The sequence below is a fragment of the Mesoplodon mirus genome (genome assembly GCF_964341445.2).
Source record: "Mesoplodon mirus genome assembly, chromosome: 3".
In the NCBI taxonomy this organism is placed as follows: Eukaryota; Metazoa; Chordata; class Mammalia; order Artiodactyla; family Ziphiidae; genus Mesoplodon; species Mesoplodon mirus.
In genome coordinates this window covers 116,096,210-116,113,201 of record NC_138978.1, presented here as the reverse complement: position 1 = coordinate 116,113,201, position 16,992 = coordinate 116,096,210, and the positions used below count along the sequence as shown (strand labels likewise).

The 16,992-nt window shown below is 41.6% G+C and overlaps 1 protein-coding gene across 4 annotated transcripts in view; it reads left to right on the top strand.

Moving 5' to 3' along the window:
- Window positions 1-313: 313 nt before the first annotated feature.
- Window positions 314-16,992, top strand: part of POGZ (pogo transposable element derived with ZNF domain) — a 49,396-nt gene continuing 32,717 nt past the window's right edge. For all 4 annotated transcript variants that reach the window (XM_082613162.1, XM_082613161.1, XM_082613160.1 and 1 more), the window contains exon 1: window positions 314-1,001. The gene's annotated coding sequence lies outside the window, so the exon portion shown is untranslated. The remainder of the gene's footprint in view (window positions 1,002-16,992) is intronic.

Here is a 16,992-nt window from a genome sequence, read left to right as displayed (position 1 = left end):
GGATAGTCTTGAATGGACAAAGCAATTTCTTTGGGCCAGTCCATCTCAGCCTTGATTGGAGCAAAAAGCACAATTGTGAAGGCTACGGTTTCTTTGAATTGAAGATCTCTGCTGAATCTATTCATCTCAAAATAGTTTCCATACATGAACTACCTTAATAAGCAATCATGTGTGACTTCCTTCCAGAATCCAGAAGGGTTCAGGGTAAAAATGGCTTTTAAAAGTTCTTCACTTAAAGCTACCTGACCGAATGTCTCTTGAAGAAGAACGAGTGCCATTTTGATGCCTTTGTTCCAATATCAGTCGTTGGTGCCATTGGGCCTCACCATCTGGCCTGTGGCATGAGGTTCCCCTTTTGATTAGGTATAAGCCTTGAGTGGAAAGTGTGGAGATTCCCAAAATTTCCTTGGAAAGTCCAGGGAAGTATTTTCTTTGGAAATCCCATCTTTCTCACCAAAATTTAGATATTGCTTCTGGGCTAATTATTTTTAATTTCATTTTTTTAAAAATTTTATTTATTTATTTATTTATTTGCAGGCCCAGACAAACTTGACTAGAAAAGAAGCCCGGGCAGGGGTTAGGATGAGCACATGACGTGCCACGCGCTCCAACCAATTGAAAAACCACGAAAGGGGGAGGGCGGAAGTGACGAGCCGTATCCCTCCGCGGGGCGAGAGGGTCGGTGGGGGGAGTCGGCGTCTCTCTCCCCCGCGCCAGCTCCCGTACACGGAGCCGCATTCCTTGGCCCCCCCGCCCCCCTCCCTCGGGGCCCCCCCCGCCCCCCTCGGGAAAAAAATCCACCCCAAATCACTCGAACCCGAGGGAGGTTTCCTTTCACCCTCGGGGAGACGAGCTTTCAACGGTTCCCTCTTCTCCGTCTCCCCCCAAGCCCCCGTCCCCTCCCCTGCTCCCACCCCCTTCTCCCGGCGCCGGGTGCAAGGTCCCTTTAAGGCGACGGCGCCTTCCTCGGGTCAGACTACCGGCGGCGACGACCACGGGAGGTGAGTGAGCGAGCGAGCTTTCTCTCTCCCCACCCCCCTTCTCCCGGGGGTTCCGTTATCTTTTCGCTGGGCGAGGCGTTCCGAGGCGAGACAATGAGAGGGGGATGGGGCGGGAGCGCGAGGGGTGGGGGCGGGGGCCCGGTGGCGCGCGCCCCCGCCCCCCTCGAGTGGCGGCGCGGCCCGCGGCGGCGGCGGGCGTGGGGTGCGGCGCGCGAGCGCGTGTGTGAGTGCGTGCGCCCCGGGAGTCGCGCGGCGGGCCGGGCAGGCCCTTGTCTGCCTGCCGGCCGCCCCCGGCGCCTGCAGCGGCGCGCGCGCGCGCACTCGCGGTCCACGGCCCCGCACACACCCGACGTCCACACGCACACCCGGCGCGAGGCGTCTCGGAGGAGTGGGCGGGCGCGGGCGCGGGCGGCGGCCCGCTGGGGAAGAGGCGGGGGCGGGGGCGCAGGCGGTGGCGAGACGGCGGGGCGCGGCGGGAGGGGAGGGCGAGGCCGCGCTGGGGAGGCGGGCGGGAGGGGCGGTGGGCCGACGTCCCCCGGGGGTGGGGATGGTGCTCGGCCGTCCCCGCGCCACCCCCGCCGGGGAACGAGTGGGGCGCTCTTTTTGAGCGCGAGGAGGGAAATGAGTGATTGCTTAGTCTCTTCCTTGTGTTATGTAATCCCCGCTCGGTCGTATAGTACACCCGAAGCCTTAGTTCACCGCGGTTTACAAAGTCTCCTCCCCCGGCTCTAAAATTTTGGGGTGGCGCCGTGATTTATAAAATGGGATGTGGCGGAAAAAGCTTTATTTTCGTATGGTTATATCCTGCCGCGGTGGGCGCCATGTTTATCCCAGGGACTATTTTCTCTAGATTCTTAGCACTTTCTGAAAAGGAGTGATGTTGATCCACCTGCTTTCTCTCCATTCTGCGAGTTTTCCTGATTCCCTCTTCTGTCAGACACGGGATTCCCTCAAATTGTTAATAATACTGGACGTTTCTCTCAATGTCTTGGATATTTTCAGCTCAGAAAAAGGTAGAGCTGGAAAGAGTAAGTCGTTTAGCCCAGATCTCTTTTTCGAGATGGAAATTGAGATACAGGTGTCCTATCGGAACAGCCGTCGTTCTGTTGCAGACTGTGGCCCAGCCCTCTACACTCTTTTAGAGACCTCCCACCGCAGCTCAAAACCCCACAGAAGTACAATTTAACTTTCAAAGGAATTTTCCCATCTAGATGAAGGGAAACGGCGGGGCCGGGGTGGGGGGCTGCTTCTTGGCGAACGACGTTGAATTTTGAGACCCCTTGCTTTTGGAACTGGGAATTGGACTTTGAACTACTTAGCACAATCGTTCTTAACTTCGGGGTGCATAAAAAGTACCTTGCAGATCGCTAAAAGTGCGGTTTGGGGGGGCCTCATCCCCAAGCTTTTTTGGATGGGATGGGGAGAGGAGTATCATCTTTACATTTTTAATCTGCAGTCCTTCAGCTGAGACTGATTAGGGTAACCACCATATTGAGTTATTGATCCAGCATAAAGGTGCTCAGACTATAATCTTCGAACAATTAAGTGGCAATCTATGCCCTTGATTTCCTTCCCCTTTCGTATATTATGGTTATAACGTACCAGCTACACTGATGTATCTCAAACTAAAGGAACTAACAGAATGAAAACTCTTGGAATGAACAGGATTTTGTTAGTTTCCACCCCCACCTTGAACCAGTGGTATAATCTAGAAAAGCAGTTCCCAAAATGTGGTCTGCTGACCCCTGGGAATCCCCTCAGGCCCATTCAGGAGAGTTTCGAGGTCATAACTGTTTTCAAAATAATACTGAGATACTGTTTATCTTTTTCACTGACATTTGCACTTATGATCCAAAGGCAACACTTGATAAAACTACTGCAGGAAACTCTATACTTACTTGAGAATGTCCTTGATGAAGCAATAAAAATAATTTTATTAAATTTCAACCCTTTAGTACATGTCTTTTTAATTTATAAGAATCTATGACCAAATGGGAAGTGTGCCTGAAGCACTTAACACCGCCTGCTGAGGTAGATCTTTGTCATAAGGAAAGGCACTTGAGAGATTTAGTTGTGAGTTGCTTGTTTCCTGGAACAGCATTTTTACTTGAAAGAATGACTGATAAACTACAGTTTTTAACACTTGAGTGTTTGTGGATGTTTTCTTGAAAAAGTGTGAGCTTGTCACTTCAAGGAAAACGATAGTATTTGTTCCCAGTGATAAAAATTTGAGAGTGAAAATTAGAATTTTTAAAAAGTTGATACCTCAAGCTTAACAACTTCTTGGTACTTGACTTTTCTTATAACGTCAGTTTTAATGACTATGATTTTTTTCTATATTGTGTGATGAAATGTGTCAATAGTTGGAAGATAGGCATAATTCAGTAAATCTGTATTTTCCAAATGACCATTGCATGATGTTTGAAAGTCACCATGAGTAAGAAATCATTTCAAAATCTAAGGTACATCAATGGATTTTAAGATAACATTCATTGATAGGGTTTCAGATTCCAAGATGCAGTTATCCTTTAAGAAACTATCATTTGTCTAGCTTTAGTACTATATCAATATACAAACTATCTGAAAAGGTTTTTAGAATACTTTTCCCTTTTTCTATCTGTGTGACAGCAGATCCTTGTTATATACTTAACCAAAACAACATAGAACCACAGACTGAATGCAGAAGCAGTTATGAGAATCAAACCCTTCTATTAACCTAGACATGAAATATTTGCAAAAATGTAAAACAACGTTATTTCACTCTTTGGGGGAAAAGTAGTAATTTTTAATTGAAAATGTTATTTAGGTTAACATGTAATAGGTGTGTTTTTGAATATACTGATAAGTATTTACATTTTTTACGTTTTAATTTCTAATGTAAGTATCAAAAGGTAAAGTCCACATAAAAAAAGCTCTTTGGGATCCTTAATAATTTTAAGAATGTAAAGGGGTCCCGAGACCAAAAACTGGGTCTCTCCTATCCTTCTGCTCCTGAGATCATCCAAATCTGTCTCCGTATAGAAACTTCCGGAGAATTCAGAAATGTTGGAGTTAATAATGGAAGAGGCAATGACTTGGGGAAGAATTCCAGAGCAAAAAAAGCTTAGTAAATATCCCAGCCAGGATTCAAACCAACTGTAACCTAGGGCAAGTTACTTAAACTCTCTAAACCTCGTTTTGACCTTATCTGTAAAATGTATTACTTAGGGTATATAGTGAGAATTGTGATAATGAATGTAAAGTGCATAATAATGCCTGTTATTATATCATAGTAAAATAAAATGTATTCCAGATAATGTGTCAGTCTTTATTCTCCATATATGTCTTTTTGTTGAAAGTGGAGATTTCTTTTTTTTTTTTTTTTTTTTTTTTTTTGCGTTACGCGGGCCTCTCACTGTTGTGGCCTCTCTCCCTGCGGAGCACAGGCTCCGGACGCACAGGCTCAGTGGCCATGGCTCACGGGCCCAGCCGCTCCACGGCATGTGGGATCTTCCCGGACCGGGGCATGAACCCGTGTCCCCTGCATCGGCAGGCGGACTCTCAACCACTGCGCCACCAGGGAAGCCCGAGATTTCTGATTTAAATTACAAACCCTAGAGCTGGTGGTGTCTTTGTCATAATATCAGTATGGTAAGACTTTGGATAGATTCTTTGGCAATCTGGTTTGTGATGATAAGCCATATCCACAAAAACGTATTTTTACATGTAACTCCAGAGGAGAGGAGAAAGGACTAATGTTTTGCTAGTATTTGGCAGAGTTAAATGAAATTGAGTAGAAATGGAATTTAGACAACATACAACTGTCAGTGAAGAAGAACTTTTCTTGGGAGAAGAACTGAATATTGTACCCTTTAAAAATAGGAAACTTAACTGCTCACTTTAGTTGTCGTTTTAGTAAAGAGCCCATAATGAATATATTTGGGTTCTTCTTGATAGGAGATTTGCTGCCAGATAAGTGGAAAGTATTTTATGTTTGAGAATATTAGGCAGATTATTAAGACTATTTAAGGGCTTCCCTGGTGGCGCAGTGGTTGAGAGTCCGCCTGCCGATGCAGGGGACGCGGGTTCGTGCCCCGGTCTGGGAAGATCCCACATGCTGCGGAGCGGCTGGGCCCGTGAGCCATGGCCGCTGAGCCTGCACATCCGGAGCCTGTGCTCCGTAACGGGAGAGGCCACAGCAGTGAGAGGCCCACATACCGCAAAAAAAAATAAATAAATAAAGACTATTTAAGAACCCATTGTGAATATTATATGTGAGGTTCTACAGCAGTTACTGTGAGGGACAAAATGGGCCATACGGAAGACTGGGTAAATAAATGCTTCTTATTACAAGTTTAACAATAATTAGTTTTATAGCCATACTAAGTATTCAGCCCTGTAGGTTTTCTGGAATGAATCCCTTTTAAAGTCAAAAATTGAAGTAACTTGAATACAGATTGTTTTGAGGATTATTATTGTTTATTTCTCACTCAGGAGCAAGAGAGTGGTATTCTTAAATTTTTTGTTTAAGACATTTTTTCTGTTCCAGATGTTCTTTTTATCTTGATTTATGTATGGGTGGGTATGCACTAGCAGTGAATTGAAATTGTTAGATACTGAATTCTTCATTCCTGGAGTTTACTTGAGAGCTATAAAAGAACCAGACAAATTAAAGGAATTCAACGCTTCAAGAGCCAAATCTGTCTGGAGAGTTTTGGTAGAAAACATGTTTTCCTAATCTTATTTGAGGTGAAGATAGGTAGATATTTCTGCCCGTTAAATACTTCAGAGGTAGACTGACAGTTGTAACTGAGGGATTCTTTTTGCTGCTTTTAAATAAGATTGTATAAAGAGTCTCTTTGTATCTTGCTTTTCAGTTATGTAGGCTTTTACTGACTAGCTGATTTTATAGGACCTGAGTATAAGGTAGACTACCATATTTGCCAGCGTTTAAGATACAACTCAGTCCTCCCTAGAAAGGTATGTATCTGGTGCACCCATATTATGGATGGAAAGATGAATGCCAGACTTAAAGACTGTGGGAATCACTAATAGTCCCGTGTGAGTTGCAGTGTTGAGTAAAACCTACTGAGTGCACGAAAATCAGGCTAGCAGTGTAATTACTGCTACAGAATACAGAAACCAGATAGGTTACCAAGATGTCAGATAATCATGATGCGTTGATCAACGGAAGACGGCAGTGTTCATCTCATCTTACAGTACCTCCTTGGTAACCTGTATAACTCAACTTCGATTTATTTTTTCTAACATTTAATTATTGTGCAACATCTTTAGAAATGTGTATATATAATCTATGTGAAAATTGCTCCTAGAAATGAGAACAAGTTAACAGAAAATTCAACCCATGAGGCTACCAGTTTGATTTAGTAAATGGCAAAAAGAAAATGGCAGAATATAGTAGAACAAAATATCACAACCAAGATATGAGTAGGTAGTTATTCCCCGTTCCTTTTTTTCTTTTTTTTTTAAATTTCAGCTTTATTGAGGTGTAATTGACGTATAAAATTGTAGGATGTTAAACTGTACATCATGGTGATTTCATATACATAAATATTGTGAAAGGATTCCCCCCATTCAGTTAATTAACACATCCATCACCTCACATATTTATCTTGTGTGTATGTGAACATTCTACTCTTTTAGCAAATATCAATTATAGTGTTATCAACTATAGCCACCATATTTTATGTTAGATTCTCAGACCTTGCTCATCTGATCCCCCCAACTTTTAAGGCTCGAACCCACATCCCCTGGATTGGCAGGCGGATTCTTAACCACAGTGCCACCAGGGCAGTCCCGACACAACCATTTTTAATGTTGGCATATTTGATGTCTGTAAGAAAATGCCAAAATATATATTTGCTGAACCACCTGAAAGTCACAGTCATGATACTTGCACTGAACATTTCATGCATTTGCTAAGAATAAATACGTTCTCCTGCATAACTCTAATACCACTATTCTTTCTAAGAAAATTAAAAATAATTTCCAAATATCGTCTTGTATCTAGTCTATATTCAAATGTTCCAGTTCTCCCCAATATGTCGTTTATAGCTTTTTTATGAACCAGAATCCAGTAAAGGTTTACGTGTTGCATTTTGTTACATCGCTTTAGTTTCTTTCAGTCGTCTGGTTTAGTCTTCTCACTCTGTGTGTAGGCATGCATGTATACATGTGTGTGTGTGATTGACATTTTTAAACTGTGTTAGTAGTTTTATAAAATATTCCATATTCTGCACTTGTCTGATTATTTCTTTTTAAAATGTCCCACTTTTTGGATTTATCTCTATTTCCTTGAGGTGATACTTAACTTATTCCTCTACTGCTGTATTTCCTAAAAACTGGAAGTTAAATTTAAGTGCTTGGTTTGATTCAGGTTAAACATTATTGTCAATAGCTTTTGTTTGTTTGTTTACAAAAGAACAAGCCACAGACCAAACAGCTGATGACAGGTAGAGTTTGTATTATTGGCTAACATTTTTCTATTTAAACTTATTACTGTCATAACTTTTGGCTTTGAGACATAGAGCTACTTCCGTAATTTTAAGTTTAAGCATAACAATAGGACTTTGAGAAGGACCACAGAACTAAGTTTGCATCGTGTCATTTTGGTTCACTGCCCTCTGAGAAAATGATTGGAAAGTTGAAGAGGCAATAAGAGCTGATATATTTAGCAAAAGCAACCCACAGAGGAATAGTAAAGGGGTGAAAACCAGAAATTTTAGAAATTGAGATTTTGGGACTTTGGGAAATTATTTTCACCAAGATTATTTACCAGTTAATACTGATAGTAACCATAAATTTACAGAACTAACATCATAATGCTAAAGTTTTATAAGGAGAAATTACGTACTTAGGCAGGAACAAGTTTCACAGGTAGATCATTATAGGGTGAAACAAACTAGATGTATATGAGTTTTATAAAAATGTTTTTACTGTGTTAAGATGTAACCATTTGAACAATTCATAGGGATCTTGTTCTCATCTTTTCTGTTGCAGAGAGGATAAATTATTTTAAAAAGAAATGAGAAAATTAACATAACATTGTAAGTCAACTATACTTCAATTTAAAAAAAAAAGAAATGAGAGTTCTTTATGCATAGAACATGGGATGATTTTTTAAAAAAATTTTCCCCTTCAGAACATGGATTCAGTTTGATCAGGGTTTCTCAATCTCGGCACTATTAACATTTTGTGCCACATAAGTCCCCGTCTGTCTCGTGCATTGTAGGATGTTTAGTAGCACCCCTGGCCGCTTGCCACTAGATAGATGCCAGTAGCACCCTTCCCCAACCCCACCCCTAGTTATGACTACCAGAAATGTCTCCAGACATTGCCGTATGTCTTCTGGGGGCAGATTATCCCTGTTTGAGTATTACTGAGTTGGATAAAAGCCACTGGCATACGTGGATTCCTTAATGATCTAGGTTTCCCTTTATATAACCTATGTACAGACGTTGAACACAGTTCCCTTCTGCAGGTATGCTGCACGGCTTGGACTGTGCTTAGTGTATGTTGGAGAACACTGGAATATGATGACATCTTTTAGCTCTATTAGAAATTTTATTGAAACTAGAAATGGGCTCTTCATTTGTAAGGTGTAGGTCTTTTGCTTTATCTCATCCCCCTCCCACCTCCCAGTTTGCTTGGAAAATAACCTTATTAGCTATGTGTTATGGGTAAAGTTTTTGTTAGGAGTAGTTGAGAAATTTGATATCTTTGAGGTGATCTGTTTATATCTTGGCATTCAAGAAAAGACAGTCTTTAAAAAAATAGTTACTGGGGACTATATTCAATATTTTGTAATAACCAGTAAGGGAAAAGAATCTGAAAAAGAATATATATATATTATACATATGTATATTACATACATATATATTTAATACATATGTTTGTACAACTGAATCACTTTACTGACCCAACATTGTAAATCAATTGTACTTCAATTTAATAAATAAATAAGAAAGACATGGTTCCTGCCCTCTCAAATATTACAGTCCAGTAGTTAAGGGAAGAATGTTAAATTGAGTATCTTATATGTTAGTTAAATATGAATGTTCCTGTTGTTTCAGAGTATCAGCTGAGGGCCCCAAACTAAGAGTCATAGGAGCTAAGCAACCCCACATTATAAAGTACGTTACGGGGACTTCCCTGGCAGTCCAGTGGTTAAGACTCCATGCTTCCAATGCAGGGGGCGTGGGTTCGATCCCTGGTCAGGGAACTAAGATCTTGCATGCCCTGTGGCGTGGCAATAAATAGATAGATAGTAAGTTACAAGACCATCTCTGCAGGACTTGTAAATTGGGTAATTCAGAAGCTACTTAGGCTAGTGTTTGGAAAATTCACCATTTCTTTGGAAGTTAAATATACACTTACCCTATGGCCCAGAAATTCCTCTCCTAGTTATTTATCCAAAATAATGAAAATATGCACATACAAAGACTTGTGCCCAAATGTTCATAGCAGGTTTATTCATAATAGCCTGAAAAATTGAAAAGAACTGTCTGTCAACATGTGGATGGATAGTTTATCCATAAATGGAACGCTACTCAGTAATAAAAAATGAACAGACTACTGAAAAATGCAACAAAACATAGATGATTATGTTAAGGTAATGAAGGCAGCCTCAAAAAAAGTTACTTGCTAAAGGACTTGGTTAAACTGCATGCTGTGTCCACTTTATTAATCTTTGATTGTTCTTAAAAAAATTTTTTTTAACTATATGTAAATTCTGCCAGTGAGGAAAATGATGTGGGCAACTTGTTAGGGAAAGGGAAAGGTTGGAAAAAGAGTGGAAGTAATGAGAATTAGTTAATAAAGTTTAAAAGATTGAAACATCTCAAGTAAGAATCTCAGGAGAAAATAGAAGTTTGTTTTAAGTTTCTAAGACAAGTCTTATTTGTAGATTTGGAATTTTTCTGCCGAATGACATAGAAGCGAAATTGAAGGTAGCTGACTAATAGTTGGGGGTTGATATGGAGATAATTTTATGTTTAAAATGAGCAGAGGGGTATCCCTGGTGGTCCAGTGGTTAAGAGTCCGCCTTCCAATGCATGGGACGTGGGTTCAATCCCTGGTCCGGGAACTAAGATCCCACATGCTGCAGAGCAGCTAAGCCTGTGCACTCTAGAGCCTGCACGCATCACAGCTAGAGAGCCCGTGTGCCGCAACTACTGAGCCCACACACTCTAGAGCCCACGCGCCACAACTAGAGAGGAGCCCACGCGCCGCAACGAAAGATCCCGCATGCTGCAACTAAGACCCGATGCAGCCAAATAAATTTTTTTTTTTTTTTTTTTTTAATGAGCAGAGAAGTCACTAGCATCTAGACTGCGATCTTGGAACATCATTCCACACCAAAAGGAATCAGGGCTCCTTAGAGAAATGGCTGATTCTAGGTCTGGGGCAAGAATGTATGAGATGAGCCTGAAACTTACAACCAGGATTTTATCAAACACAAGAGTTGTGTCAGAAGGACTCAGGAGCTAACTGAGAAGTTCCCAGTAGCCAAAATAGGACACTTTGAGTATCAATAAGGATAACTGCAGTGGATCAAAACATATCAAATATATTTAAATTGATGTGTCATATGATGTGATATAATGATGGTTTAAGAACAAGCTTGGGCTTCCCTGGTGGCGCGGTGTTTGGGAGTCCGCCTGCTGATGCAGGGGACACGGGTTCGTGCCCCGATCCGGGAAGATCCCACATGCCGTGGAGTGTCTGGGCCCGTGAGCCGTGGCCGCTGGGCCTGCGCACCCGGAGCCTGTGCTCCACAGCGGGAGAGAGGCCACAGCAGTGAGAGGCCCGCGTACTGCCAAAAAAAAAAAAAAAAAAGAACAAGCTTATTGGACTTCCCTGGTGGTGCAGTGGTTAAGAATCCACCTGCCAGGGCCTCCCTGGTGGCGCAGTGGTTGAGAGTCCGCCTGCCGATGCAGGGGATACGGGTTCGTGCCCCGGTCTGGGAGGATCCCATATGCCGCGGAGCGGCTGGGCCCGTGAGCCATGGCCGCTGGGCCTGCGCGTCCGGAGCCTGTGCTCCGCAACGGGGGAGGCCACAGCAGTGAGAGGCCCGCATACCGCAAAAAGAAAAAAAAAAAAAAAAAAAGAAAAAAAAAGAATCCACCTGCCAATGCAGGGGACATGGGTTCGAGCCCTGGTCCGGGAGGATCCCACATGGCACGGAGCAACTAAGCCCATCTGCCACAACTGCTGAGCCTGCGTGCCACAGCTACTGAAGCCTGTGTGCCTAGAGCCCGTGCTCTGCAACAAGAGAAGCCACCGCAAAAAGTCCGTGCACCGCAACGAAGAGTAGCCCCGGCTCACCGCAACTAGAGAAAACCTGCGTGCAGCAACGAAGACCCAACATAGCCAAAAATAAATTTAATTAATTAATTTTTTAAAAAAAGAATAAGCTCATTGGTCACTTTGAGGAAATGCTAGTGAAACATCATTATTTTGAAAACTGGTAAATAAAGAGAAAGAAGCAAGATGGAAAGAGTCGAGACTTTTACTATATGAACTGCACCACTGGGTAACCAAATAGTAGATATGGTTTTTTTTTTTTTTTTTTTTTTTTTTTTTTAATTTAATTTTATTTTATTTTTTTGCTTTATAACAAATTTAATCAGTTATACATATACATATGTTTCCATATCCCCTCCCTTTTGCGTCTCCCTCCCACCCTCCCTATCCCACCCCTCCAGGCAGTCACAAAGTATCGAGCTGATCTCCCTGTGCTATGCGGCTGCTTCCCACTAGCTATCTACCTCACGTTTGGTAGTGTATATATGTCCATGCCGCTCTTTCACTTTGTCACAGCTTACCCTTCCCCCTCCCCATATCCTCAAGTCCATTCTCTAGTAGGTCTGTGTCTTTATTCCTGTCTTACCCCTATGTTCTTCATGACATTTTTTTTTCTTAAATTCCATATATATGTGTTAGCATACAGTATTTGTCTTTCTCTTTCTGACTTACTTCACTCTGTATGACAGACTCTAGGTCTATCCACCTCATTACAAATAGCTCAATTTCATTTCTTTTTATGGCTGAGTAATATTCCATTGTATATATGTGCCACATCTTCTTTATCCATTCATCCGATGATGGACACTTAGGTTGTTTCCATCTCCGGGCTATTGTAAATAGGGCTGCTATGAACATTTTGGTACATGTCTCTTTTTGAATTATGGTTTCCTCAGGGTATATGCCCAGTAGTGGGATTGCTGGGTCATATGGTAGTTCTATTTGTAGTTTTTTAAGGAACCTCCATACCGTTCTCCATAGCGGCTGTACCAATTCACATTCCCACCAGCAGTGCAAGAGTGTTCCGTTTTTTCCACACCCTCTCCAGCATTTATTGTTTCTAGATTTTTTGATGATGGCCATTCTGACTGGTGTGAGATGATATCTCATGGTAGTTTTGATTTGCATTTCTCTAATGAGTAAAGATGTTGAGCATCCTTTCATGTGTTTGTTGGCAGTCTGTATAGATATGTTTTTTTGTTTGTTTGTTTTTTTGTGGTACGCGGGCCTCTCACTGTTGTGGCCTCTCCTGTTGCGGAGCACAGGCTCCGGACGCACAGGCTCAGCGGCCATGGCTCACGGGCCCAGCCACTCTGTGGCATGTGGGATCTTCCCGGACCGGGGCACGAACCCGTGTCCCCTGCATCGGCAGGCGGATTCTCAACCACTGCACCACCAGGGAAGCCCGTTTTGTTTTTTTTTTAAATCAAGGTGTTTCAGTTAATAAATGAAAAGGGAATGATAGATTCAGAATGACTAGATCTAGGCATTGAGCCTGGATGGAAGGATTCCTGATGGAAGAAAATCCTGCCCTTGTGAGTAGTCTTGGGGGAAAAAAATGTTAAACCTGTATCTAATCATGTCTCTAGATCCAGCTATCAATTTCAGGATATACAGAGGCCAGAGACATATATTAAATGCCATGTGTATGTAATCAACAATATCCAGACTGTAGAAACTGCAAGAGGTGACTTGGTTCTTCAACAAATAAATTACATGGTGTGGGGGGGAAGATGAAGGAAGATCTATAAATTAAAAGAGACTTGGGCTTCCCTGGTGGCGCAGTGGTTGAGAGTCCACATGCCAATGCAGGGGACACAGGTTCGTGCCCCAGTCCGGGAAGATCCCACATGCCACGGAGCGGCTAGGCCCGTGAGCCATGGCCACTGAGCCTGCGCATCCAGAGCCTGTGTTCCGCAATGGGAGAGGCCACAACAATGAGAGGCCTGCGTACTGGAAAAAAAAAAAAGGGAGAGACCTAAGAAACTTATCAAATAATCATAATATGTGGTGGACCTTATTTGAACCTGAACCAAACAAACTTTAAGAAATATGGTATTTAGTTAAGACATCGAAGCAACCTAAATGTCTATCAACAGAGGAATGGGTAAAGAAGATGTGGTGCATACATACAATGGAATATTACTCAGCCATAAAAAAAGAATGAAATAATGCCATTTGCAGCAACATGCATGGACCTAGAGATTATCATACTAAGTGAAGTAAGTCAGACAGAGAAAGACAAATATGTGATATCACTTATTTGTGGAATCTAAAAAATGATACAAATGAACTTACTTACAAAACAGAAGCAGACTTACAGGCTTCAAGAACAAATTTATGGTTACCAAAGGGGAAAGATGGGGGGAGGGATAAATTAGGAGTTTGGGATTAACATATACACACTACTATATATAAAACAGATAATCAGCAAAGACCTACTATATAGCACAGGAAATTCTACTCAGTATTCTGTAATAACATATATGGGAAAAGAATCTGAAAAAAAAGGGATATATGAATATGTATAACTGAACCACTGCTGTACACCTGAAACTAACACAGTATTGTAAATTAGCTATATTCCATATAAAATAAATTTAAAAAGAAATATGACATTTGAGAGAATTTGAGATTTCAGTGTTGACTAGATATTTGATATTAAGAGACTATAAATCTTTTAGGCATATTAATGGTACTATGATTTATTTATTTATTTATTTTAAAATTTGGCCATGCAGTTTGTGGGATCTCAGTTCCCCAACCAGGGATCAGACCCGGCCCCAGCAGTGAAAGCACCGTGTCCTAACCACTGGATGACCAAGGAATTCTCTATGACTTTTTTTTTTTTTTTTTGGTACATGATCTTTTCAAGTCCTTATCTTTTAGAGCTACATAATAAAATATTTATAAATATGGTATTAGAGATTAGTTTCAAAATAATATGAAGGAGAGAGGGCATAGATGAAACAAGATTGGTTGATGATTTTTGAAGCTGGGTGATGGATACATGTCTATTTTTTTTTTTTTTTGCGGTACGCGGGCCTCTCACTGTTGTGGCCTCTCCCGTTGCGGAGCACAGGCTCCGGACGCGCAGGCTCAGCGGCCATGGCTCACGGGCCCAGCCGCTCCGCGGCATGCGGGATCTTCCCGGACTGGGGCACGAACCCGTGTCCCCTGCATCGGCAAGCGGACTCTCAACCACTGCGCCACCAGGGAAGCCCCATGTCTACTCTTGTATATAATTTTTTTTTTGGCCCTAATCAAGGCTCAAACCCAGGCCCCCTGAAGTGGAAGCATGGAGTCCTAACCACTGGACTGCCAGGGAATTCCCTACTCTTGTATATAATTAAAATTGATATCTCATTTTAGGAATAGCAGAAAAAGAATCACTACAGTCTTGATTCAGAGATTCATAGTTGTAATATGATGAAAGTTTGCCCCTTTACTTGGTTATAGTATATGATTCTCAAATTTACTACCTGTGCAAGTTTTCCTCTTGATGTAGCATGGTGTTCCCTATGTGCTGGCTTTTAATTTCTGAAATTCAGGTTTTTACCTGGCACTTTTTCAGAAGAAATGAAAATGTCCTAAAATTGAGTAAGGATTGAAGCTCAATGTAAGTTTTTTGGTTTTGTTATTAATTTGACTGCGTCTGGTCTTAGTTGTGGTACGTGGGATCTTTCCTTGTGGCCTGTAAGTTTCTCTCTAGTTGTGGTGCGTGGGCTCTAGAGTGTGCAGCCTCAGTAGTCGTGGCGCACGGGCTCTAGAGCATGCGGGCTTAGTAGTTGTAGCTGCGGGCTTAGTTGCCTTGTGGCATGTGGGATCTTAGTACCCTGACCAGGAATTGAACCCGCGTCCCCTGCATTGGAACACGGATTTTTTTTTATATAAATTTATTTTATTCATTTTATTTTTGGCTGTGTTGGGTCTTCGTTGCCGCGTGCAGGCTTCCTCTAGTTGCTGTGAGCAGGGGCTACTCTTTGTTGCGGTGCATGGGCTTCTCATTGTGGTGGCTTCTCTTGTTGCAGAGTACGGGCTTTAGGTATGCGGGCTTCAGTAGTTGTGGCACGCGGGCTCAGTAGTTGTGGCTCATGGGTTCTAGAGCGCAGGCTCAGTAGTTGAGGCGCACAGGCTTAGTTGCTCTGCGGCATGTGGGATCTTCCTGGACCAGGGCTCGAACCCATGTCCCCTGCATTGCCAGGCGGACTCTTAACCTCTGGACCACCAGGGAAGTCACTGTTTGTTTTTGCATGTGAGATGTATTCCAAGCCTATGAGTACATTTATCTTTTATAGCAAAATAATAGGGAAGAGAAGGGAAAATTCCAGATTTTTCTTGTGAGAAATTAAGTTGAAGGTTTGGTGTAGAAAGAAGTTAAACACGAGTAGACTGATAGTTTGGGAAGATATTATATATTTTAGTTCTACATATTTAGTAATTCCTGTCTTCTTTGATCAAAAATAGTTGAAAGGTGGTTATAGGCCATGCATCACTTGGAATACTGCAGAGAAAGATGGTGTTCCTTGAGCATCTTGGTAGAGATATTAAGTATAGCATTTCATTATATTAATGAAGATTCCTTTTTGATAGCTGGAAAACTACTGAAGGGTGCTAAATTTGCAGTTTTCTTTCTTTTTTTTTTTTTGCATTTTTCATTTTTAAAGTTTACAAGGAATTTAATTCAGGTTGATACCTCTATTGTGGCATGGCCCATCTTTTCAACAGAGTTAATTTTTTGACCCTGAGCTATAGGTGGTGAAATGAAAGGAATGATCACATTCTGAGATAGAAGAGTCTAGATCAGAAATAAGGACTGTTTGGAAAACTTGGTTTCAGTGTCTTTCAGAGATGTTTTGGTGTGGGTCATAAAATATGCTCAGTCAGCAGATTTATTATTTTCTGAGTTGTCAGACCTTGTTGGTTAACTGTCTTCTCCATTGTAAAAACCTTGAAAAATATTTTCTAAGTGTAATTTTCTTTCCATTTTGAATCTTTTAATTTACATTGGTTGTCTTGGCAGAGCTTATATCTGAGGAGTTATTTGTCTTTCTCACTTGGTAAAAAGTAGTTAGGACATAAACATTCTTCTTTGCCATTGTTTCACATCTGCCTTTTCCACTCTGTTTCTTAGAATATCTTGTTCATGGTAGGAATAACATAATTTGACTCCCGTCAGATGGAAGAATCTTTCATTATTTTTATTAATCTTCATTGTTTGACAGGATAAAACATGAACTCAGTCTTTTATGATACTATAAATAGTTGAGGTAAAAGACCAGCCTTTGGATGTGCTATTAAAATATCCAGAAGCATGACATTGAAAACCACAATTTGCATTCAGATAGCTCTGCTTATTCCCAAGGAAAGTTTTCTACAAATTGCTCAGCGTATGTATAGAGAGTTTGCTTGTAGCTGGTCACAGCTGAAAGAAGGTCCTTGAAAACCATTTGTAGAAGTTATCCACAGTTTATATTCATTCTGCTGCATGTTTGATAGTATGCATTAATTGTCTGGTGGCTGTGGGCTCTAAGAAAGTTACACAGCAAAGAACAATAGTATAAAATTAAGCAGTTAGAAAAGAGTTGTTTAGAATGTTACCTCTTTCAGTGGAAGTAGACTGGAAAATACAAAAGTGTGTTGTATATTCTTGACTCAGAATGCCTTTGATATGGATTTGGCTTCT